Raw genomic sequence first — 27,500 nt, forward strand, 5'->3', positions numbered from 1 at the left:
TAATGTTATTGTGTGTGAGTGTTTTTGCTCGTAGTTAAAGGTGTAAGAAGGACAACAGGCAATGAGGAATGAGGTGATTGCTAATAGGTGGACGTCTAGTGTAGAACCTTGGGTTAGCTAATCTCAACCAGTCATAATTTGTTCCCCGTCCATAGTTTGTTGTTTAATAAATATAATCCTATCAAGGATCCAATAAGATGCTGCTCGACTATATTATCAGTAAAGAAATAAAATAAAGGTTGGAAATGAGAGTGAAATTAATGTTAGCTGGGTGGAGCGACTAGTTTAGAGGGCCTGTAAGAAGCTTCTTCTCAAGTTTTCGAAAGTGATTTCTGGAAATGCAAGGTTGTGTGTTTGGTTGCTCCTTGATCAAGGTTAACCTCCAGATTTTCTTCGCCGTGACAAAAAGTTGTGTATAAGATTTTTTTTTTTTTACTACATTCAGTACATAAGTACGTAAGTGAATGGACTACGACCAAACTCTAGAACGTTTTAGAATGTTATAAACCTAAAAGTTTGACGTAGACAAAATTAACACAACGTGAGGTATTGTAGTTTGAGCTTGTTCTTGGCCACTATCAAATCACTTGACGCTTGTTAGCGATGGAATTTTACCTTCCGTTGCTTTGCTTGTTTCCTGGATATTTAGTTTTTGCAGCTCAACCCTGTCGCATTTCCACGTACTTAAATGCTTATTTAACACTATCAGTGTTGTGATTCTCTCTCTCTCTCTCTCTCTCTCTCTCTCTTTGTATGGAAAATGTAATGATTTCACTTTTAAACACAGTATGGGTTACTGATTTGATTAGACGTTTCTTGTTCAGCTAACCTGCGTTGGAACTTTCTTCTGTAATTCTCCTTTAGATAAGTTAGCTACGATGTTTTTTCAGCTAAATTTTGTGGTCTTTGTTTTACCGCATCGTATAAGCCTGTTGATGTCTGTCATGTATGAACTTCAGATATAGCCTGATGGGAACAGAAATATTACCCAAATTTTGGTCGCACATTGCCCAAGACTTGATATAACTTCCCGTGTTTAAAGTTTTAAGAATAGTGCTTCAATATTTAACCAAATTCGGTAGTAAAATAGTGAATCATTATTCTCAAAAGTTGAACATAGTTTTATAAAAGCTGTGGCAAGGTGCGACCAAAATCTGGGTTGTCTACTTCTGTTCCCTTTGGTGTGTAAAAGAAATTTAATACTTATGTCACCTTTTCGCCATCGTAACTTTTGTATGCTAACAACGTAAGTGATCTGAGGGTCAACTCTGAATATTTATATATATCGAGTTGAATGCTGACTCCTGAAGCCATCAACACAGAGGAGGTGCATCGCGTTAAGCTCTTGAATGTTGACCAAGGCTACCACTTAGTTCCTGTAATGTTTTGGAATGTACAAATGAAGCCTTGTATCACACTAAAAGAAAACGCGCACTTCCGCTCCCCCCGCGTGGTTTGGCCAGTTAGATAGATTCTGCGCCAGTTTAAGGGTATCAGGAAGAGTACCGAGGTACCTACTATGCAGGTTTATAAGATGGACCTTCATGTTTATGTTGGGTGTGCCTTCCCCTACAGTCATTTGCGATGTATGTGGTTCCAGCATATGGACTGCGATGCGGTCGTCGATGGCATTGGTAGTTTCTGCGGAGTTAGTTCAGGCAGATTGAAAGGATATTAATGGTTCTTCCAGTCTTTGTAATCTAGTCAAGCTGGAAGTCCTATGAAGGAGAGTGGTCCCCCTTGTAGTGGATAGCCAGTTTGAATGAAAATAATTCTGCACCGAGGTTGCAATAGCTCAGATTGCTCTGTTGCTGGAAGGCACGTGGAATCTTCTTTTAGAGAGGCAGACATTCTCTCTCTCTCTCTCTCTCTCTCTCTCTCTCTCTCTGGCACACAGTGTCTTGAAGATATTTACTTTTATCAAATGTGCTTGCATCTTCTTTGTTTTGTGTGCGCATGTAAATATATATAATATCTATATATATATATATATATATAATATATATATATATATATTTTATATATATATAATATATATATATATGTATATATAATATATATATTATATATATATACATGTGCGCGTGTGTGTATAATATATACATATAATACACACACACATACATACATATATATTAAACCACCATTATTAGCTGAGAGGAAGAGTGAATACCTCAACTGTGAAGTAGGTCTATCGGTATTAGCATGTATGTACACTTCATCAAAATGAAAGGTCAGCATAACAAACGCGACGTCGCTGTTTTGAGTGTGCCTGAGTTTCAAAGAAGCTTGGCTTCCTGGGTACTCTGTAGTCCCGCCCAACTGGTCGGTGAGTGGAAGTAAAAGTGGTTCCGTACGTGGTCGTAGTGAATAATCAGACGCCGAGTGCGAGTTCTGTGGTAGAGTGCCACTCCAATGTAACGTCAGTGGTTTGGCTGTTTGTTGATAACTGGATGTAATGTTTGTTGATGAATGGATGATGTGAAAATGTGCCTGTGTATTGCTCATACACACAACATTGTTAGATATGTTAGCACCGCCATTTTTAAGGTTTTATGTTAATAATTTATATTCTATTAAACTTGGCCTACTATTCGATGAAATATGGTTTTACACTGTTGTTAATGCTCTCTCTCTCTCTCTCTCTCTCTCTCTCTCTCTCTCTCTCTCTCTCTCTCTCTCTCTCTCTCTCTCGTGGGAGGGTGATTTAGTTTCTTCTCCAAAATCCAGTATGCCCCTTAAGCAATGTGTTATGTATCTAGTGGTGATAGGACTGTTGAAGGTCCCAGCTAGGGAAAAGAGATATAAAAGAAAAAACACCAGACATTAGTGTTCATTGTTAACTCCAACGTGGTAAACTATTCTTAAGATATTATCTCTCTCTCTCTCTCTCTCTCTCTCTCTCTCTCTCTCTCTCTCTCTCTCTCTCTCTCTCTTGATGTGACTCAGTAAGTTTTTCCTTATCAAGTTTGTACCCGACCATTACGAGTGTTCGTACTGTCACTTTGAAATTTCATGTTTTCTAGTGATTCTGTTTCTATTCCCTTCACTTTTACCGTCTTATTTAGACATTTATCTGTGAATTCTGACATCAGAATAGAGTTTAAGAGGCAAGATTATAACATTTCATCTCTGCATATTTGTATTGAATGTCTTAAACAAAGTCAACGTTTGCGCTTCATAACGCTTAAAAAGAAGTTGTTACGCTTCAGCGTAGCTGTAAGATCGCGAATTTCTGGTAAAAATCTGAACTCTGGCACTTCATCAGACTATTTCATCGTCTGGTGATCGTAAACGTCAGAGGACGTTTTTAAACCCTCCGTCCAAAATTTTCAGAGTTCCAATGTTGTTTTGGATTTGTCGCGAAAGTCTCGTTCAGCATCGGAAGTTGTTCAGCTTCATCCCAAATTTATAAACTAGCCGGGAGTTCTTAACGTCACCGGAAGTTCTCGCGCATCAGCAGAAGCAGCTCTGAAACTTGACCGGAAGCTTTTACGCTTCAGCGGAAGTCTGATTGGGCAGTTGAATCTGTCCATTCTGAAACCTGCATTCAAATTAGGGGCTCTTATAAAATAAGGCGGACGTCGGCATGTGGTTGACCTTATTCATGATTGTGGGCTGCTTCCTGCAGTAGTTCTTTTCCTGTAGTCACTTGATCAGATTTTAAGTTTGCTGGGTTCATTTAATTGCATTTGTTCTCTCTATTTTTGTTTTAATTGCGTGTGTGTGTGTGTGTGTTTGTTTTCTTTCTTTTTTTACGAGATACTCCTCAGAACCTAATTAAGGCTAACACGAGCGTAGAGTTTTCTATGGATCCGAACAGGTGGTGTTATTATTATTAGTACCTTTGTCATTGAAGCTGGCTCGGTATTCTCGTTTTTGTATTTGCCAATTTTGAGCGAGATTACGCAAAAAGCTAATTGTGGATTCCTACGACAGTTTTACCAAAGCTGTAACAGGAACTTGTTGGAGAAGAGAGATTTGCTCTCTCCGAAACATCTTGTTATTATTCCTGTTATTCAGATGGACAAACATCCTTATGGAAGAGGCCCAAAAGGCCGCCAAATATCGGAGCGAACTTACCCAGATAGTCATAGTTGGTATGACTTCTAATTCAGCTTTAGAACCGACTGTGAGTTCTGATGAAACATTCCAGTAAATTCTCCTGGAGTTCTGCATGGAACCTAACTTATGATTGAAGTTCTAGGTAATGCATTTGACGGTATAGTTGAAGCCTAATGACATATGTAGTCAGTCTTGTCAGAATTCCATGAAAGTTTACCGCGTAGACAAAATTCTAGTAAGAGACTGATTAGAGATGTAAGTTGAATCTTGAGTGAGAGAATGGTGACAAGTCTCCTCTTTTTGCTTTCTATGCCTTAGATCTTTGAGTATTATCAGCAGACTCGACAAGTGTTTGAAAGTGAAGCTGGTATAGAGAGTATGATCATTCTTTGGTTGGGGGGGAGGGGGGAAGTAGAGGTTAGGGGGGCGCGGCGGTTTTCTGCATGTTTGGTTTGATTTCCTCTTGTGGGAGATTTAATTTACTGTTTTCTCGTAGTGGAGCTAGATATATGTTAGATTTCAAATGATTCTCTCTCTCTCTTACTCTTCTCTCTCAGTCGTCTCTCTCTTCTCTGATCGTCATCCTCGGCTACTCATCTCTCTCTCTCAGTGAAGCACCAGTGTCAAAAGAATTTTATTTATAAAACTTGACTGGTTTCATTTTCTTCAAGTTACCGTGCATAATGGAGGTACCTCTCGATCGAAAATGTGAAAAATGTTTTGGGAGAGCTATATGTTCATTTTTTTTTAATTGCTGAGTCTCTCTCTACGTATGTATTGCTCTAGCTATTAGGTAGTAGGACCTCCCTTTTCACTTATCTACCATTCAGTCTGCTAATGGTATCCTTCCTCAAGAGGCGTGACTGTGGCCTTCCTTTTATAGTTTTTTACGGTCTCATTTTAGTCCTTGCAAGGAATGTGATTGTTTACCTCTCTCTCTCTCTCTCTCTCTCTCTCTCTCTTCTCTCTCTCTCTCTCTCTCTCTCTAGACAAAATCAATAGGACGCTGTAAATGAACAGTAAAATCTGCTCCTTGAGATAAGTGAGCACACGATGTCTCCTCGGATGGACTAGCAAGTCTTTGAGACATCCTAATCCTTGTAACTCTCTCTTCCTATTTCAATGTCTTAAAGAAGCCACTGCTGATATGTATGCTGTCTATAGTTTCATTTCTCTTGGTTGATCTTCTGATTTATTCATCTAACTACAATGTCAGATACATGCTAGACTGTATTAATTACAGTCTAGTATGTGTAAATTTCATTCTGAAGACCTATACGAGCGGCGCTGTTCATTTCGTATTAAAACCGAGAAATGTCGTGTTGTATTTTTAGTTATTTTTTTGTCAACTCCCATAAGAAAACAGATTTATTACTTTAAGAGTCAAAGCGTCAAAGCTATTAAGGAAGATGCATCTATGGGTGGGGATAATCTTAGACGCGTCACAAGGAAACTCTGAAGGATTTAGTCCTAAAGGGAGCAGTGTCAAAGCATGATACAGACATCGTAGAAAAGATAGATATCTATTCATGTCTGGGGCAAGTTGCAGTTACGCGACACAAAAAGGGCTCAAGATTATGTTCGCAAGGATGGAGCGAATGATAGAGCTGTGGAAGATGAATACCATGAAATGAATTAGTATAAGCTTCAGTTTCTTATGTGCTAATGTCTAGATTCTTTCGTTATATAATCCATGAATTTAATTTGAGTACTATAAACGGGTGAGATGACACTGCAGGCTCAAGGAAAAAACGTTGTTTTCCATAATCTGTGTCTCTCTCGCTCTCTCTGGCAACATGAAGTAAGATCTGGAAAATATTCCGTTTGAAATATTTGTTGTGGAAACTGTCCTAACATCCCAGTTCTGCAGGACCTTCCTTATGAATACACTTGCCTTGATAGAGCTGACTGGCCAGAACTTTAGAACCAAGAAGCCAGAGGGAGATGCCTAAGAATATAAAACTCCAGACTGTGCCAGTTTTTTCCTAGTGGTATTGCGCATTTTGCAGGGAATTCAACTGTTTTCAAAACCACTTTTTTTTTTCTTTTCGAAGAAGTCCGGTCAATAGGCGCACATTAATAATCAAAGATGTTGATTGACTACAAGAAAAGCATAGACTCGATGATGAACTCGTTCATCAGAAAACATAACATGAAGAATAAGCAAGTCGCATTTTTGTCGAGCAGTAGAATAAGATAGTTTTCGTATTTTGGTCACCCTGTGTGACTTCCAATAACTGAAGAACGCCATGTTTTCCATATTTTTGCTTGAGAAAATAATCGGGCCCTCTTTTGTATTTTATTGATGGGCTCAGAAGGCTGTCAAAAATGATTGATAACAAATTAATTTGGAACAAATGCTGTGCTTTAAAAAAAAAGACACACATCGTAACCTTGAAGTTTGAAGAAATCCTTCATTTTGAAACGGATCCTTGGTCTTCTTGCATGTAAATTTTTTGCTGTGTTTTAGAATGCATTTTTCTCCACCATTTCCCTGGAGACATTAAAATGGGGATTTTTTTAGAAATAGGATGTTGTTCAGGGCCATTTACTTCTGAATGACAAATTTTAACAGTAGTATCAATATTGATTTTTTAAATATATATATATAGTATATATGTATATATATATATATATATTATGTATATATATATGTATATATATATATATATATATATATATATATATATATATATATATATATATATATATATATATATATTATATGATATGTAAATTAATCTTATAGCAAATCTTGTCCTGAGCCATTTTTCTCCTTCCCAGGTTTTTATTTTCCACTTTTAGTAATAATCTGCCTGGCTTGAGATGTCATGGTACAAGAGAACTAAAACAATCATGGCTCGTTCGCACAAAAAATGAATTGATTTTTTTCAGAGCTGAAACAGTTGTAATTGAGGACGATTTGGATATACTTATCTTTTGGCTGTTTTTCTTTTCTTTTTTACTAAGGTTTTACTCGATGTGATGTGACGTTAGACAAAAAATCTCTCTCTCTCTCTCTCTCTCTCTCTCTCTCTCTCTCTCGTGCTTGCCAGTGATTTTGTAGGTCTGTCCTTGTATTTGTTTATGACTCATATAATATTTATATTGGTATGCAAGTCACGTATATTGGTAGGTCCATGATTCTGTCCCGACCTGCTATTCACTTGTCCTCTTAATTGTGAGTGGTCAGGAAAAGGGCGTAGGACTAGCAACACTACCACGGAAAATTTACCACTTCACTTTTGAAAGAGAAGGCTGTACCCTTCTTGCGTCACCCCTAAGAATTCGAAAGAAGAGAGGAAATGTATGAATATACATAGGTGAACAGATTGTTATAGGCTGAAGACTGACTGATCGATGCTTAGCGGTGTTTAAGACGATTAGAGCCAAGTTTCTTAAAGGAAGAAACTAGTCTTAGACCGTGTCCATCCTTCCGACGCTCCGACCTCCCTCGGTTGTCATTGTCGTCTTAGTACGTGGCGTTCGTCATGCTTTTAAGAATGATTCGCTCAAGCGGAAGAATGAAGGCTGGGCTACTAAGCCTTAGATTTCTTGTGGCCGCAAAAGCCCCCGGTTGCAAATTTCTTGGGGAAAATTTTGCCTCGCCGCTCGGCGTCCCTGAAGCAATATGTTATACCACAGTGTTCTTCCACTAGCTTCAGTTTCAGGTCTCGTCCCTATCTCTTGGAAACAGACTTAATTTCTTTCCAAAAGTAGCTGTTGGGTCTGTCCCATTGGCTTGTTGCTTTATTTTTCATTCCATTCAATTGCTAATCCACCGGCCGGTAGGTTTGATTGTATTCTATCTAAGCTATATTGTTAGCCAAGACCTTGATGTAATTTATCTCTGATTGAGGCGTGGCCTTGTTTGGGGTTGTTCAAACAGCTATTTTATGTATTTATTTAGTTTTGAGAGAAATGCTTAAGTAGTTTATATATGAGCTCATGCGAAGGCCACATATGCAGTCTCAGTAAAATTTCACAAAAACAGTTTCTGTTATTTGATGTGAACTAGATATAGAAACGTCTTTTTATTACACATATTACATGTATGTGTGTTTTTTATCGGCATATATATGTATGCATATATGTATATTTGTATGTAAATATATACGTGATGTATGTACTATATATGTTTGTATGTACGTATATATGTGATGCATGTACGTACTATGTATGTTTGGGTGCACGTTTAACAGTTTAGGAATTTCCGTATTTGGCTCCCCATCCTCACATGATATCTTTGTAATATATTTTAGTTTTGTGAAAGAATCTAATGAAGTTACATAAGAAAGACGTATGACAGAAATAACGATTGAAAAGTAATAATTTTAAGCATTTCAAACTGATTCAACGCACGCGAAATCATCAGATAGAGTAGCGGTAGATTTTCCTTTTCGTATTTCTGAATTGTATAAACATTTTAATGTCAAATCCTAAATCCCTAAACTTGAACAAGACTATTGAGGTCATTTAGTTTCATCCTTCAGGTTATAGCATTAGAACTTTTTTTTTTGTGTGGGGGGGGGGGGGGGGGGGCAAGTATAGCAAATCTCGGCACTGGCTAATGTCAATCATGTATCATGAACCCGTTGTGCTATATAAGGGTTAAACTCTTTTGATTTAATAGCTCCCCCCCCCTCCACTGCAAAAAGAAGGTGCAAGGAATGCAGTCCTTTCTGAATGTCATGACCCAGTCATGTTGTGGCACCGTTGAGATTGCAAGTCTGAACCTGCAAGCTAAAATAAATAGTGTTTAGCTAAGAAGACTCCTGGCCGTCTTCCAACCTGCTTATTCAGGCTATTTCCCAATAATGTAATTTTTTTTCTATTATACCTCATTTAGTTGAGATTCTGTAAAATCCTGATTGGACGTTCTAGAAGGAATTGATACTTAATGCTGACATGGGTAGACTCATTAAATGGTGTTTTCCAGATAACATAGAAATTTTGCTTTTTGGAAAAGAAAAAGTCAGCAGAAATTGAGTTTTAAATTAGTATATTTACATTGCAGTAAACATATAGGGATAGGTGTGCATGTTGATTCTTGTTTTTAAAGGTTTTGTTTTTCTCTACCAGTCTCACAAATCTCTTGTAATTCATTTGTGGAAAAAAATGCCTCTGGTCTCAACCAGTTTTTCTAGACAATCGCAAGTTGTGGGATCTGACCGGAGTTCTACTTAGAAACCGGAGCTCTACTTAGTAACGGGGAAAATTTCATAATTACATTTTTGTTTAATGCGTAGATCAGTTGCACAGCACTCGAAGGAGGAGAATAAAAAGCAGATTTAAAATTGTGTCAGCCTGTGCCACAGCGATCAAAGGTCAGTGTATCATGCCCATGAGATCGTTGTCTGACTCAATTACTTGTTTTTAAGCCAATTAATGTGAAGACTTAAAGTGGACACAAGCAAGTCTGTCAAGGCTAGTATTTGAAGTTCATAGAATCACAGGTTTGTCCTCACTTATCAGTCTGGAGCATTTGTTTAAAGTCTGCGAGACCAGATTGCTTTTGGATGCGGTTAATTTTTAGAGTAGCCAACATAATGAAACAATCTTGGATGGGTTGGTCTGTGAACGTGATTGGGGATGTGAATTACAGGCGGACCCAGTGACCGTGGCGGAAATACTGAAAACGATACGACTGTATCTGAAGGTCGTCTGAACATAGCCAGATCAAGTTATCAGTATCTGTGTCGTATATATCTTTCATTTTTCAGTGTCATCCGAGAAACAAGACATAAAGTTGAAGCTTGACACGCCCGCCATCTTAGAAAATGTTTAGATTTTTTAAAGTTTGATTTAGGCCCTCACTCAAAACTTAAAGGGAATGATTCATGCGCAACATTGTTGCGAAGGCAAAGAACAGCTTTTGATACCCTCATGAGGGTAGTCAAGGCCAAATGCCACCGGCTCAGAATTATGAATTAGTTACTGAAGAATGCCTGTGATAGTAAGACGCTAGTTTTTCTGTGGAACTGAGATGCTGTGCTTCATAGTATTTTAATAAAGGTTTAAGGGTAGTATTTTACCATGTTCCACACCCTTAGTTAAGTTCTTGAAGGTATATCATTGAATACAGTATAGAAATAAAATTGTGGCTTACTGTTGACAAAATACAGACACTATATATACTGAAAAGACGCATACTTTGAAATTTTCAAATGTTTCGGGAACCATAATTTGCCATGTCAGTATTATGTTAAAGACGTTAAGATTTAAGACTTGTAATTTATAAAAGTTATGAACAAAGGCTGTATAAGAATGATCGATTTTGTCAAGTGGTTTTGATTGCCATTGTCGACTATCGTCCTAGCTGAGCGAGTCTCTGAATTTGCGGAGAATTTAGAATCCAAACCAAAGCATAATAAATGGAAAGATTATGATGATTTCGAAGACAGACCATTTTTTCAAAATAAACTAATGAGAAAGGAGTTGCTTAGCCATCCAGAATGAAACTGATATAAAATTATTGATTTAAAAGTTATCGTGATATCGTTTGCCTTTTTTTTTATATAGGATACCTACTGGAAGCCATTTCATATTAGGGGTGTTTTCGTTGTTCGAAGAGTCAGTGTCAAGATTTTATCTTGACTAAACATATATTGTTATGTTATGAAATATTTCACAGTTGCTAATAATACCAGCTGCTTAAGGGCAGTCATGTGGGCGTAAATCCCTCCCCCCCCTCTCTCTCTCTCTCTCTCTCTCTCTCTTCTCTCTCTCTCTCTCTCTCTCCAGCATCGATAATGCAGCGTCTATTCAATGCGTTGCCAGCTCATCTGAGGAATATATCAGGAGTGAGCGTAGATGTGTTTAAGAATAAGCTCGACAAATATCTAAACTGCATCCCAGACCATCCAAGATTGGAAGATGCAAAATATACCGGAAGATGTACTAGCAACTCTCTGGTAGACATTAGAGGTGCCTCACACTGAGGGACCTGGGGCAACCCGAACGAACTGTAAGGTCTCTAAGGTAAGGTAAGGTCTCTCTCTCTCTCTCTCTCTCTCTCTCTCTCTCTCTCATCAGGGGTTCATTGATGAAACCACATAATTATTGACCGAGGTTATTTTTTTCTTGAGTGGAAGCTTTCTATAGAGTTTCGATTATAGGAGTCTCGTCGCTAAGAAACATCGATCTCTGATATAGAGTCGATTATCTGTGGGGTGGGGTGATGAGGGCGGGGGACTTTAATTACGTGATTGGATCTTTGGGAACTGGAGTGCAATGGCGTTATTTGGAACTTATCCATCACTGCTACAAAGCAAGTCATTGTTCCGTGTTGTTTCAGTCTTCCGTTCCTTAATTATCATTGGAATGCCCTTGAGGGGATGGTTCTTGGGAAAAGGGTTCAGCTCTCTCTCTCTCTCTCTCTCTCTCTCTCTCTCTCTTCTCCTCCTCCTCCTCTCTCTCTGTGTGTGTGTGTGTGTGTGTGTGTGTGTGTGGTTCAGTTGTAAATGCCAGTATCATGCCTGTAACTGTACATACGTTTTCATTTAAAGGCGTCACACTTACATCATAGGACATGCATTAAAGATTTTTTATTGCTTTGTCTTTTCTTACTAATGAACGTTTGGTTTATAAATTTTCCACAGTTGTATTAGCATTATGGGTACAGTTTCTCAGGCTCGATTAATAAAAAAAAAAAAAAAAAAAAAAAACTTTTTCATTTACAACCTTTTACATCATGCCGTGTGAAAATTATTATTTTTTATATTTTATATGCATATGTACGTATGTATGTAATTGTGTGAATTTGTGTGTGCGAAATATATGAAACCAGACATATGGTCTTATCCATTTAAGTAGTGTAAAAATCAAGCGTAAAAAAATACTTGGAACGTTTTTTGTTCTTCGAGGCTCTCTCTCTCTCTCTCTCTCTCTCTCTCTCTCTCTCTCTCTCTCTCTCTCTCTCTCTCTCAGTTATTTGTTATTCTGTATAGAAAATCTGCTAGACGTATATGAATGTATGTATGCGTATCAGTCGGTGTAGAAGAACAACGTTTATAGGTATTTGGGATGAGAAGTGAAAGTGATGCGTCTCAAGTAGTCCAGGTCAGATTGGTGTAGATGGTTTCTTATGCTGTTTACTTTTGCGATTATGCCCTGCGATGATTTTATAGTCAGCAGTCAAACTGGAAATATGATTTTTAGATCAACAAGCTTAGAAGCATTGGTTACTGATACTCGATTAATACATTACCTTAAGATGAAAGAATATATATATATATATTATATATATATATATATATATATATATAGATATATATATATAGATGATATATATATATATATATTATCTATATATATATATATCTATATATATATATATATATATATATATATCATATATATATATCACATACATATAATTAGATAGTACTTATATAGAAGCTCGTTCTTTTGCCTTTTTTTTTCATTTTTCACTCATGGACTTTTTTTTTATTATTGTTCATTACTTGATTCCTTCTGCTATGAAAACCCATCTGTGATAATAATAACAACAATAACAAAAATAATAATAATAATTAATAATATTTATTATTATTATTTTATTATTATTATTATTATTATTTATTATTATTATTATTATTATATTATATTATTATTATTCCGGAACGACAAGCTGGGAAAAAAAAATTAAGAGCACCTTTATGCACAGTAAATTCGACAAACAACTTCTGACAAGAAATATGTCTATTTTAGCGAAGCCCCATAAACATGAACGGCTTAAAAAATAATGTGCACGCGTAAATGACATCAGCAGGGCATGTTAGCGTTCCAGAATGCAGTTCCTTCCGTTAATCACCTGGGGCGAATTATCGATACGAATCCCTGATCGGCACAAGCGTCGAAGTTCTGTAAAGACGTAGAACAAAAGGAACAACGCGACGAAAACACGTTTACAGCTACCAGCAAGTAGGTTAGATGCGCGCGTGGTAAAAATGCTAAGTCAGGTACTACACATTATTTTTTCCTGTTCACTGCATGCCTGCGTTTTGCTATGCCCAGCCGTTGTAAGCATCCCCCCCATGCTCTTGCTTGCTTAGGATTAAGAGACGTGCAAATGCCAGAGATAAAAATTGAAGTGTCTCAAGAAGTTTCATTGTCCTATCAGTGCTTTCGAGAGGCGTTAAGATTTTTGAAGCAAAAGCAGAATCACAGGATTCTTACTGCTTTTAATTGACATCTGATTGCGAGTGACGTATTGGCAAGTAAAAAAAAAAACAAGCGTATTTATATATCCAGGCTATAAAGAAAAATTATATAGAAGACAGTAGAGAAGTGATAATTGAAGAAGCTGTTGGAATGATGTTCCGAAGAAAATAGCCACGATCGAATTTAAACCTAGTATTTATGTTAAGCATTGACATACTGGTTCCATCACCTCTAATGACTGTAAGTATTTAGTAAATGTAAGTTGTATCAAATCTCTTTTAACCTCAGTCCTTTATCTTTTGCTGAAATGACTGAAGTTGGTAAAAACAGAATATACAGTATTTCAAGTGACGTAAGAAAGGAGACGATGAAGTAATAAAGTCACTGTTTCGTGTCCGATTTTCTGTTTGAGAAACTGAAATTAAACTCAGTTCTCACCCTTTGGTTAATGTTGCTACATCCTGCCTGTGAAGTCCGTTTTAGGGTGGCTTGGTATTTACTGCTTAAATTTCAGTGTCCGTACGCTGCGTTCTACGCCCATGTAGAACGCAAGGGGGGGAACATGGTATACTAGGTTTTCAGTTAGTTGTTGGGTCTCTCCTTGAATTATTCATTGCCTCAGGTATGTAAAAACCCAAAGGTAATACGGAACCAAACTTCCTACAATTTTGAAACCTTCAGAGAGACGGGGAAAGGAAATAACAGTGAGCTACTGATACAAGAAAAACGTACTCGAGTAACTGAAATCGTATTATAGCAGTGACATCGCACAATTTAGATTGTGAGAACAAAATTTCGACTTTCATAAAAACAAAATTTGAGTGCTGGGTAACACGAGCGGCAGAAACAAAAGGGGGACATTACAAGAAATTTATTAGCAGAATAGGATGTGCTCTCTCTCTCTCTCTCTCTCTCTCTCTCTCCTCTCTCTCTCTCTCTCTCTCTCTCATTACAAAATGCAATGATTACACATCCGTGGCACAGTCAGCTCTTACGGTCGACGGTGGTCTCGCTCACTCAGATGTCACAACGCTAAAAAAAGAATAATAAAAAAAAAAGAGAGATAAAGCTGGCTAGTTATGCAAGAAGAGTCACATGGTGTCAGAGTATAATGGACGTTGCAAGTACTCGAACCTTGGGCTTCATGACACGGAGAAGAATATGCGACATATGGTTGAAAGCTAGATGGGTTGACCCTACTTTCACGCGCGCTATGATCAGGTTTGAGGAATGTCTGTCTTCGCTACCTTTAGCTTGTTTTGGACGCGGTTTATTAACGGATTTTATTGCGCTCTTTCATTTTCATGTGTCCTGCAATGTTATTGTGTCTTAAGCATGATTTATTTCTTTATTACCGTGACCATTCAGTGGGTTTATTCCCCAGATACTTCGTTTGTTTATCTTATATTTTAGTATATCTGGTTTGTTTATTTTAATTTCATTAGTAGGTGTTTAAGTGCTATAGAGGCAAATAAATTCGTAGCGTTTTCATGCATGCAAAGCATAGAACCTTTCATGAATCAATACCATATTTTATTGTTTGAATCCCTGACACTTGTACGTGTCACAGTGTGGCGTCAGTGTGCTTATCTACACATATCACCCTTATCTCAAGGTCTTCAGGTTGTAATACCTTAAATATGGTTGAATATTTCAACATAACCGTAATTTAGATGTATATTTCAACATAACTTGTCATTTATATTTCCAGTTTTTCTTCATGCGCGTAATCATGTCTTCAGCATTGCGTATCCCCTTCTGTGCCTCCTTCAGGTTGTTGCACCTTCGGGCATTTCCTGACGGTCATTGTAACACTTTCTTTCCAATGCTGACGCGAGCGGGAGTGGAATTATTTGCTGGCTGGCTGTCGCCGCTGCTGAAATGGCGTTGTTGTTGAGAGCGACAACAACAACAACAATATTTGCTTGTTGATTCGCTTCGCTCGGTCTTTCTCCGTTTAGTCGACAATAGGGCTCCTCTTACTCGGCTTCACTTTCTTTTTTCCTTTCTTATTTTCAGACAGATCGCCCCTCCCCGACACCTTCCTTACCTTCTCGTCCCCTCATTTCAGTCAACTCCCAGCAAGGAAGTAGTGCCGTCAGTGTACTTTGGCTGTGCACTGTAGGCATTACCTAAGGCCTAAGGTTCTTTGCAGCGTCCCTTCGGCCCCTAGCGGCAACCCATTTCACTTCTTTCACTGTACCTGTGTTCATATTCACTTTGTTCCATCTTACCTTCCACCCTCTCCTAACAATTGTTTCAACGTTATTTTCAGCGCCGAATGTCCTCATAGGTTCCAGCGCTTGGCCTTTGGTCTAAATTGTATATTCAAGCTCTAATTCCAGTCTGCAGTTAACTGGACAATTGGTTTTATTCAGTCTCACCCGAAACCAAGAGGAAGGTTTATCCACATTTGGATGATAAAAGAGAACACTTGTACGCGCTATTTCCTTTTAAATTCCTCAAAAGCTATAGGAGACAATTTTTATGCGCCAGGAGATACGCCTTATGTAAGGCTGCACATTCCTGCTTGCAACATGATGTTGATGGGTTTAATGTACTGCCTTGAATATTCACCGCCACGCAGAACTGGCAGCGTTCCGTGACATTAAGAAGTGGTTTGGCGAACTCTCTCTCTCTCTCTCTCTCTCTCTCTCTCTCTCTCTCTCTCTCTCTCTCTCTCTCCTTTCTGATACGTTTCTTGGCAAATGAATTTTCATGTCACTCGAAAGAAAGTGGATGGGAAAGTTGATTATTTAAAAAAATAAAAAAAAAAAAAAAAAAAACAGCACTCGTAGAATAAGACTGCTGAAGAGTGTTATATACCTCTCTCTCTCTCTCTCTCTCTCTCTCTCTCTCTCTCTCTCTCTCTCTCTCTCTCTCTCTCTCTCTCTCTCGTGAAGGGCAACGAGAAAACTAATATATAGTGCTTGAAAGTTCTGCAAGCGAGGGAGAGTATGAACCTGAAATGTACGTTTGTTCAAGTATGCAAATGGGAGTTCCATGCAGGAATAAACTCATGGTTGATGGAATGAGAAGGCTTTTGACGGACAACCAAATGCATTCACCATGGGCAGATATAAAGCAGATGAAAGAAAGCTAAAACAGTATCGGTGTAGGACTGAAATTTGGGCTTAACCCGAACGAAATGCATTGCACTGCTTCTTAAAAGTAAGAAGAGTATTTAGAGTCTATATTCTCGGATTCCCGTGCATGGCTTCAAGCCGAAATTTCATGTTCCATTTCATTCCCATTCATTCCATTCCATTAGAGTCGATATAGCCATATCTAGAAAAAGTTGAGGACCGTAGGGGTGGAAGGAAGAGAAGATTCATATTTGAGGGCCAAGTGATGAAGCTACACAACATCAGGTTTATGGCAAGTAAGTTCATTCACAAGGATTACATCCATGACTGTCGTGAGTACGGGATTTGAAGAGTTTACAAAGGGTAAGTTCTATGAATCCTTATGAAGGAGGTCGACGCATTTGAACAAAATAAAAAGACGGCAAACGTTAATTGATTGCAAGTTCCGTATATTTTAGTTCAATAATAATATTTTGGTGATTGCTCTAACTCCATAATTTATTTTTGTTAATGAACACAATGCGCTTGTCTCCCTTCGGGATTAAATAGCTTTTCACATCGATATGCGTTGACTGCCTTTTTTGATAATCCTGCGTAGAGGAACAACAGGAAGCGAACACACTCCTGTTGTGCTTGTAACTTCCTGCAAAGCAGGAAGTGCAGGTGGTGTCAAAGGTCACTCGTCATTTACATTAATTCGTCTTGATCGCGTTTCATTAGAGAGGAATAGCGTTTAGAAAGGCAAATATTGAATGTGTTCGACAGTGTGAGATTAGGAAAGCCTTCTCAATCGTATTTGTTAATAATGTCAGGAGGACGTCTGAGAACGAGCGTGCGCCGAGTGGGCAGAATTTGTGAATGTCTTTTTGCGTCGTACCTCGATTACCTTGGTTTGGGTTTGTGCCCACCTACCTTAGTAACTAATGTATCCTTTAAGGCTGCCCGCATCCTGTAGATTCTTGGGATGGCCGCTTGTATTTGTTCAATTTTTTTGTTGTGCCCAAGCAGGAACAGCTGAGCCCTTGTTACAGACGACACGCCGTCACCATTTATATTCAGTAGTCCTTAGAACTTCCTTTAATTAATCCAAAAAACATTGGCGCGAGATATCCAAGGTTGAACGAATGGTGCCATTTTTCTCTTAACATTTTTTATTTCCTTTTTTGTCGAGAGTACTGCATCTTTAGTCGTCTAGTTAAGAGTTTCTCCAAGAAGCCTAATTTGTGTGTTGGGTTCCTCGGGGTCATTGTTGGGCCATAACGGTTCAGAACTGATTTGCATAACGACGTTTTCGGAGTGGCTCTTTTTTTTCCTGTTCTGTAACCCCCCACCCCCCACCGCGCTACGTATTTTTATTGAAGCAGAGGGATTCTGAAATGAGATGGGAGGCGAAGAGCTGTCTACTTCTCCCTGTTATATTTCTGAAATACTTTGAAACTTTGAAAGCACCTTATCCGAAAGTATTATAGTCCTGACCTACCGACTCTTTCTAGACTTTTTTTGGTCCTCATTTTCATTCAAGCTGTGAAGTGTTCTTTTGTTCACCGCAAGGCGACTTTTCCCTAAGGTTAGTTACTAGTTCACTGCTAAATCATTGTTGTTCATCTGTTATTGGTTTCGGCATCTGTAAATGCTTGTTTTTTCAAAACATTGATACTTTTGCAGGTGATAAATACTCTACGTCTTCATTTTTTTTTTTTTTTTTTTTTTTTTTTTTGCTTGTCACAAGTCTCAACCCTTTGGTTTTTGTAGCGCCAGTCACCCATTACATCACTTCCTTAAAGATGCGGAATGGGTTCCGCATTGCTTTTTTCTTGCCACTCTCTCTCTCTCCTCTCTCTCTCTCTCTCTCTCTCTCTCTCTCTCTCTCTTTCTGTTGCACAGTGCATTCCCTCCTCTCCCACCTCAACCTCTGTCTGGGGATACCTGGTGGAGAGTTCAATGCCATCTTGATTCTCGCCCGAAGGGGTATTTCTCCACTACAGGGAATTCGGTCTCCACAAACCGTTAAAAGTTAAGGAGTTGTCTTAAAGAGAGAGAGAGAGAGAGAGAGAGAGAGAGAGAGAGAGAGAGAGAGAGAGAGAGAGAGAGAGAGAACATTTCCAAGTTAAAGGTAAGGAATATATAATGTAAGGAAGTTATTGTGCATCTCCGTCTCACTTCTCCTCCGGATTGCTGCCCGTGGCCAATTGCAGATTGGTCCATACATACAACTTTTCACGAGGAATCTTCGTCTGTGTGTCGGAGCAAGCTTTGGTTTCCAGCTTTAATCATTTTCTGACCCTTAGGCCCCTTCCACACATTGTTATGCAGCTCTCCTGCTGACGTTCAATGCAGGCAGATGCAGCGTTGCTGATTACATAAACTTGACTTTTACTTTCCTACAAACTGTAGAGTAAGCGATATTTGTGTAGGAGGAGGTGGTTGCGACGTTATAACACATTTAAGCGAGAAATAGTAGAAACGTTCACGACTTCATTGGGTGCACTCATTAAATGAGTAACGAAACACTGTACATAGGTGCAATTGCCACAACTTTTTGTCAATTGCTTATTCAATTTTATCTTATTCAATTGAATATTCGCTTATGTGAAGACGGGGTTGCTACTTGACTGCACATTGCAGCTGCAACGGGAAATAAGCCTATTTTTGAAGACCTATTTGGAATGAAGAGGCCAAACGCAATGCACAGACATGTACAGCAACACAGGCAAGCCTCATGGGACCATATCCGTGCCATGCATCAACGCAACCTACATGGTATGTTAGAGGTACATAAAAAAGTATTAAAGATATTAACAAAGGTATACGTCCGCTATACATAGGATTTTTAACCATTTAAGGTGTCACCGTCGACCGCAAGTTTTTTTTTCAGCGCTTAAAAACCTTATATATTAATAATGTCTGCAAGCTCTGTATAATTCGTAAACCAGCTTTTATATATAATGTTATTGACATAGGACTCAGGTTTTTTACCACCACTCATAGCATATTGTTCTCTTGCCTGAATGTTGGCATCCTCCCAGGATATAATTATTTTTTAAAAATGCTGTTGGAAGTGGTTGTTTCCCTTTTCTCAACAAAGACAGGAGACTATAATCATGTTTGGCAATTTTTCATTTTTTTTTTTTTTACTACAATGAACTCTTGACTCATGCGTCATAAGCTTATTTTTTGTATCTTGACACATAGGGGTTTTTCATATTTTAAGCATATTTATTTGGGTCTTAGTTGACGTTTATTTATTTTTTATTTACTTTGATCTGATTTCACTCTTTAAAACATCCTATTCCCCTGTGTGGAGTGTGTGTGTTTATTGGTAATGCGTATTCATGTTTGATGCTTAGGAATTTATTCATTTTGAATGAAAAGGGAATATTTGTCTTTTGGTAACAAAGCATAATGCTTCTATTTGCTTTTATGGTATGAAATTTAAAATCTTTTTGATAGGCATACGCCAAAATAAAAAACCCCAAACCGAATATTGAATTCAGAGTACATTTCATTTCTAGTACGGACTAAATCATTATTTTGAATTGTATTTTATATATTGTCAAATTTTAATTGTTGGATTATGTGTTATTTAGTTACCGAAGAACAAGACGCAGACTTTGAATTGTAGTGATTATATGCATAGATAAGTGGGTAAGTAGACTGAGAAACAGACAACTGTATGAAAAGTGCCGAGTGTTAAACTCGGAATAAAAAAAAAAAATCAGTCTGGACCAGAAGAATGTGGACTTCCCTTCGATCACAGCCCCTCCCGAATGTATCGGGGATGGAGGTGTCTTTTTCCAGATGGCTGGAAGAAAACTGGACCATCGATAAAAGAAGAAAATCAATAAAAAAAAAAATCTTGGAATTACTCTCGGGCGATCTAAATGGGAATTCTTTGTCTTAATGATGTTTCTTTTTGGACAAGATCGTTATCATCCATTGTTATAATAAGCTTCTCCTAGGCCTAACAACCAGATATCGGTGTTTTATAGACGCTGATGTATCCTATTTTTGGGTGTTATCACAGCCATTTTCTATCTCTCTTCATGCGATGCTATCTATTTATACCGGTTCTCTCTACCGGGAGTTATTCATAATCCAACGCTGTTCGTGTTTTCCGTCATCTACCTCCCTGATGGGTGTCAGTCGTCATTTTCCTTTATCCCCTGCGTTATTATAATCTGTCTCGCGCGGCACCGGGCTATCTCGCATCTACTCGTGGGCATCAGCACGGTCCGTGGGCATCAGTCCCATTGCTGAGTGTTCCTAAAAAAAAAAATACGCAGCCGTTTAGGGCTAACTCATTTCATTCTTCGGAACATTTCGGAATCGGAGTTGACGCCATCGCAAGATTTTTGCTCCGGCATTCGCTAGCTGTATGGCCGTTAGGTTTCCTTGAGAAATCCCAAGGTGGGACCCTAGAAGTACCCACCTTTTTGGAGTAGGCAGTGGAATACGCTGGCATACGTGACTTTTGACAGGGAAATTTAGGGCCACGCGTCTTTGAAACCACGCCCCACCCTTGGCCCCTCCTCCAATAGTCTCCCTTTTGATAAGAATTGACCGAGCAGAAATCTTCACTGCGTTTTCCTGAAATTAAGATATTTACAAATTAAATAGGTCAAGTCTCCAGATATTTACAAATTAAATAGATTAAGTCTCTATTTTCATCTCGGTTATAGCTACTTATTATAAATAAAATTTATTTACAGTAAAAAAAACCGTACAGGTAAGAATAAAAACATCACCATGCAAATGAAAAAATACATACGTATGCAATTAGTGGAGTTTCGAAATGATGATTATCCCAGAATATGGTGAATCTACTACACATCAAGCTACAATATTGTCCTCCGTAAAAAGGAACTTTAGTAATTGCGTGGAGGAATGCGTCAAGGTGCATAGGATTCTGTACAACTTTATTTACAAGGCCTAAGCGTATCCTAGCCGAGCCCGAGCGAAGTTTTGTATTCAAATCCCGGTCATAAAAAACATTCCCTCGCTCTATTGTCATCTGTACATCTCTCATGAATTGCATAATATGGAGAAGATAGAAACCTACCAAGTTAAAAGCCAGGTAAGACGGAGAAAGTACATTTTATTGCATAATATCGCTGGAATCCACTTAGGCTACAATTTGAAACAATCTTGACAGGCACCATCAGTGTGTAATTGAGATAAAAGACATAACTTATAGTTTTTCCTCTCTTCTTCTCCGTCTCCATTATGCATTAATTCAGCGTGAAAGGAGGTTATTGGATTGTCGTCATTTTATGACTTGCAATTGTTTTTTTTTTTTTTTTTTGTCGACTGAGCTTCAGTTTCAATCCTGTCCTGTTTGGAAGTGCTACAGGGAGTGCACGCCTGGATCGCACAACTATCACTTTCCTTTTGGCCGGTCAGGAGGCAGCACCACCGCCACCAGCTCTGCTGATCAGCTGCTGCTGGAATGAGACATTCACTCTCGTGTACAACTTGGGATGGTGCCAAGAATGTCACAGGTGGATGCTGTGATCGTTTGGCGCGGCAGAAGAACCACCTTCGTCATTGTTTGGTTTTAGTACCTTTGCGAGGAATAGCGTCTCGTTATTATAATGATATACACGGAGCTGCAGCTTCTGTGTACGTCTTAGGTTGATTAAGCTCTCTCTCTCTCTCTCTCTCTCTCTCTCTCTCTCTCTCTCTCTCTCTCTCTCTCCCCGAGACTCCGTAGGTCACCAGCGGATTAGCTATCCATTAGAATATACAATTCTGCTTACGACCCCAATAAGGTTCGTCGTCGTGATGTAGAAATTGGACCACTCTTCCTCAAGGCAGGAACCATCAGCAAGAAATAACGAGCCAAGAACCCAGAACCAATATAATGTACACGAAGCACCTTCATACAGGAAATCATTACCACAAGGTCCCTGTGGAAGATTTGCTTGCTGCAAGCGTATAAATGTGTGTAAATAGAGCAACGAATTCAGCCAAGGAGCAGCGAAAACAGAATGCATAAGTAGACTGTGATATTTTATGACTAGATAATTAACTTCCTAGGAGCTAGCGGGGACTGTTTGCATCACTGAAATATGCAAAATTAAATTGTGAAGCTATGAGAAATGTGAAAATCTGTAATGACGACAATGTTCTTTAAGATAATTACCAGAATATGAAAGTATGAATGTTATATCACTTACGTCTGGTAGGGTTCTCCAAGGTTGAATCTCTCTCTCTCTCTCTCTCTCTCTCTCTCTCTCTCTCTCTCTCTCTCTCTCTCTCTCTCTCTGCCCCCAGTTATTTGTATTTAAAACGTTGTAGGGAGGCAGCTAAGCATTTTTATGAGCAAAAGTTTGCAAAGTCGGCAATAATGTTCGATATCTCTTCGTTGCCGCATATTGTGTGGTATAAAAAAATTAGCCTTTATGAAGAAAGAACAAAATCTTAAACAACAAAATAAAAAGATTAAGGGAGTGTCAGGAAGAATCAGGTTGGTGTGGCGTAACCTTAGGTGGCTGACTAAATTGTGGAAGTTCCTTCCACATAATCTGACTTTGACCACCAAGGCCATTCTCATTCCTTAGAAATATACTTTTTGCCTCATGAATTAAGGGAGTTGAATAAATGGATCAGACTGAATGACATCCATCCGTAAACTCACTCACTCTCGACTTTTAGAGTCTGATATCTATTTCAGTAAGACGCCTTGCCAGTCCCCTACCCATACCAATACCAATACCCGACAGACAGATGGTGAAAGAAACGTAAGTGGTAAAAGTGTCTGGTATTCGCTTCTGGTCATCCATCCGAATAGTGGCAAGGCCCAGTGTTTGCTTAACTTCGCTGATCGAGAGACGAGTGGTGTAGCAAACATGTTATTACCCGGTATTCATTGGTTGGTTACCTTTCCGAACGCCGACCAAACTCGGTAGGGCCTTGTCTGTTGTTAAACTGGTGTCAAGAATGCGTCATTTTACCGTTCGTATTTATAATGCCAAGGTAGATATTACCTCATCGCTGTGATCTGTCAGTTTTGTTGTCATAACGTCGGAGAACACGTTCATATTTTTGTGGTTGGCGTAAACAAGCGTGTTCTCTGGAACGGTCGGTATAACACTTTCGTCGTGTGGGGGGGGGGGGGGGGGGGGGGTGGGGGGGGGCTGCCGCCGCTCATTCCCTCCTTGGAAAAGACCTTGTGAGACCCGACAGAATCTTAATGTGCGGCGGCAACACATATATACAGACGGACGTGCTGTAATAAGAGAAAATTGAAGGCTGTGTTTTCGGCCATTACCTCTCGGGTTATTATCTTCTTTCGTTGCTTCAAGGTTGACGTATTTCGACTCGACCGAGAAACTGGCACCCCCCCCCCCCCCAACCCCCACCCAATCACCTCCATCTCATTCCACTAATGTTCTTCCGGTCATCTAGTATATGCTTTTTTTCATTTTTCTTGGGTTATTGTTCATTTGCCTTTTAACGATCGTGCGCTGATTCAATGGTAACTTCTATATTAATCTTTTCATTGTTTTAGATTCGGTAGTAATCAGTTTATATATATAATAATAGTATGTATGTATGTATGTATGTATGTATGTATGTATGTATGTATGTATGTATGTATGTATGTATTAAAGCAATCTACGTCAGTGACCTTTGATGCCACGATACTGAAAAATATTACATTAATCACTCACAGAGAGAGAGAGAGAGAGAGAGAGAGAGAGAGAGAGAGAGAGAGAGAGAAGGAACTGTTACGCATGGCTGCACGTATGAAATAATTGAATTGATTAATGTAATCTAGTTACTACCTTGTTCTAAGTCTGGTAATAGCTCCATTACACACTCGTACATCTTAGTAATGAGTTAAAAGAACAGTTTTGTCGACTGTTGTTTATTGAGGGGTAAACAATCTCGAATCCTTCGCATTCGTTACATTGTGTATATAGTTTTTTCTGTTTCAAGTTGGAGAGAGAGAGAGAGAGAGAGAGAGAGAGAGAGAGAGAGAGAGAGAGAGAGAGAGAGAGGTGAAAACGTGCATTTTGCCAGGTGTTTACTTTATAACTTTTTATTCTTTTCCCGAATCTTAGCAACATTAGATTTAGTGTAATGGAAACAATTAAAGGAACGGCGCGCCGAACGAATGATTTAGTCAACGGTATAGTTTTTCAGCTTCACGGGAACACACTTTCTCTTTCAAGCTGTGTCAACAAGAGTGAGTTTGAAGAAAAAGTAGAGACAAGAGAGAACTCGAGGCGAATGCATTGTTCATATGATGATCTATTGTTAAAGAGGATTTAGCAGTTGGTGGTAAGAAGTCTTAAATTTCGTTAAATGCCAAGAACTGCAAATTACAAACAGTCCTAGTACTCCTAACAGCATGACCGCCATCAGATTCTGTGTTCAGTACAGGTACATTCCTTACAGTGGAAAAAAAATTGTATTTTGCTTGTAATACCTAGAAAAATAAGCTAAGTTTTCAGTATGCGTTACATTATGTCCTCACGGAGATCTGCTTGGTATAACTTGAAGGAATTTTCGTCTGAGCTCTCTCTCTCTCTCTCTCTCTCTCTCTCTCTCTCTCTCTCTCTCTCTCTCTGCGAATTTTCCTTGGCCTTACTCTTTCAGAAAGGAAAAGTCTCCACAACTCCTCCTTGTTAAGAAAAAATCAATTATTTGTGAAACAGCGAAATGCGAAGGCCGGCTAAGACTTTTATGAATTACTAAATTAGAAGAGAAAAATATATTCATGAAAGCTGTCCAATTAACAGATCATGTTAACGCAACCGACCTCATTACACCGTCAAACTGACGACCCTTTAAGGAAAAAAACAGTCGAGCGTATCTCGAGAACTCACATATTTTGACTCCTTTTTTACGAAAGCTCAAGGAGAATTCAGTATCATGTCGCATCTAGCCGAGGTTTGCGGGATAAAAGAATGAAGGACGGAAAAAAGCAAGTTCTAGCCGTTACTGAAGTGGTAGACCAACTACGTGAAGGAAGGAAGTTTTTGCGAATTGGAAGGTGGAGGGTGTCGTTACAATGTTGAGATTTGCTCATTTGAAGCATTTTATTTCTCTCTCATTTTTTTTTGGCGTAGGAAACAGATACTCGTTAAATAAAAGAAATTCTCTCTCTCTCTCTCTATCTCTCTCTCTCCTCTCTCAAATCTCTCTCTCTCTCTCTCTAAATCTATATATATATATATATATATATATATATATATATATATATATATATATATATGCACGTGATTCATTCATCACATATATCCAAAGGTGAAAAAATAAGAGGCGGGGTGTAGGTTCTGACCGGTTTCGACTTGTGGAAATAAAGTCGAACCGGTCAGGACCTACATCGCCTCTTATTTTTCACCTGTGGATATGAGTGAGATATATATATATATATATATATATATCTAAAAAAATAATAGTATATAATATATATATATATATATATATGTGTGTGTGGTGTGTGTGTATGTATGTATGTATAATACACACACACGCATATATATATATATATATGATATATATATATATATACACATACATATATATATACATATCATATATATATATATATATATATATATATATATGCGTGTGTGTGTATTTTATATATATATATATATATAATATATATATATATAATATATATATATATATATATATATATAATAATATATATATATATACATATATATATACATATATATACACAAAGAGAGAGAAGAGAGAGAGAGAGAGAGAGAGAGAGAGAGAGAGAGAGAGGTAATCCCAGCGCAGTTTATACAATCCTAAAATTAACTTTTATAAAAATCTAGTAAGTACTGTTAGTGTATATGTCTTCCCGATAAGAATCGTGCACCTTCTTTATTGACCGGCACTCGACCGCACTGCAACAAATAACTTTTACTGCACTCTGCAATAGCAGATCTGTTGAATGAATGGAATTCGCAACCGGGGGCTTGTTTTTTCTTTTTTTTTTTTTTTTTTCAAAAAAAAAAAAGGGGGGGGGGGGGGGGTGGGGGACTTTACAAATCGCTTGATGCAAAGAAAAAAAAACATTATGGGGAAGGGACTTGCTGGCAAAGTCCTTTCCCAACTACGGCGGAACTTGGTCAAAATTGGGTTTCTGGTTTCCCTCTCTCCTCATCTCATCTCTCTCTCCGGTTTCGATCCTCTTCAATCTTTCTTTCTCTCATTCCTCTCAGCAGAATAAGAGTAATGGCTTAAACAGTTAATCAATTGGGTGAATTGTATGAGTTTACTTTATAAATAATGTATATTGTAATAAAGTAATTTGCGTTCATGGGGGGACATGAAAATAGTCTAAGTAATTGCAAGCCACGTTTATTAAAAAAATGGGTGAAATTTGGTTAGTCGAATGATCGCATTCGATAAGGGGACCAACCTTGAACAGGGTGGTTGTACAGTACTAAACTCCCTTATTCCAGTCAAACAGCAGGCAACCCAAGGTCTCTTCTTCTCTCTCTCGATCCTCTTTCTCTTTCTCTTCTCTCTCTCTGGTGTTGTGTGTGTGTTGTGTGTGTGTTTGTGTTGTGTGGTGTGTATTCAGTGGATGGAACTTGCTGAAACAGTTGTTTCTAGCCCTGGTTCGGGGGTCAGGACAATGGAATGGGATTGGGGAACCCTTTTCGTGGGAAATGTAGCAGGGGGGGGAACTTGGTCTAAAACCAGGGCAACCATTTCAACAACCGAAAAAAAACCGAGTACCGAAAACCTTTACTAGGGGCAACACGATCCCCCCCCCTACTCCTCCTCCTCCTCCACCTCCACCTCCTCCTACCCTCCTCCTCCTCCTCCACCTCCTCCTCCTCCTCCTCCTCCTCCTCCCCCCTCCTCCTTCCACCTTCCTCCTCCTCCTGGACGTGGATGATTATTTTTATTTATATATTTTTGTATGGCGAAAGGCATCTCTGTTCATTAGGATAGGAAATTAATATTGGTAGAAAAATCAAGTTAAATATGTAGATATGAAAAATGCGATGAGTTATTGCTGTTTAGGTTTAGTTTCAAAGTAGATTACGCTTAAGCACTGCAATTCGGTCTCGAATTTCTCGTTTTGTTCTTATTGTTGCCATGCTATTGAGACACTCCAAGCAAGCACTTTAGTTGCTCCATATATATAGTTGTAAGAACCAACTAATGAATTTTTTATGCCTTAACGCATGTCCCATTGTG

General features: G+C 38.5%; 1 protein-coding gene across 1 annotated transcript in view; it reads left to right on the plus strand.

Moving 5' to 3' along the window:
• LOC135212586 (uncharacterized) overlaps positions 1 to 27,500 on the plus strand; it is a 74,789-nt gene that overhangs the window by 884 nt on the left and 46,405 nt on the right. The gene's annotated exons all lie outside the window — the stretch shown is intronic.

This window comes from Macrobrachium nipponense, chromosome 41 (genome assembly GCF_015104395.2).
Source record: "Macrobrachium nipponense isolate FS-2020 chromosome 41, ASM1510439v2, whole genome shotgun sequence".
NCBI classification, from domain to species: domain Eukaryota; kingdom Metazoa; phylum Arthropoda; class Malacostraca; order Decapoda; family Palaemonidae; genus Macrobrachium; species Macrobrachium nipponense.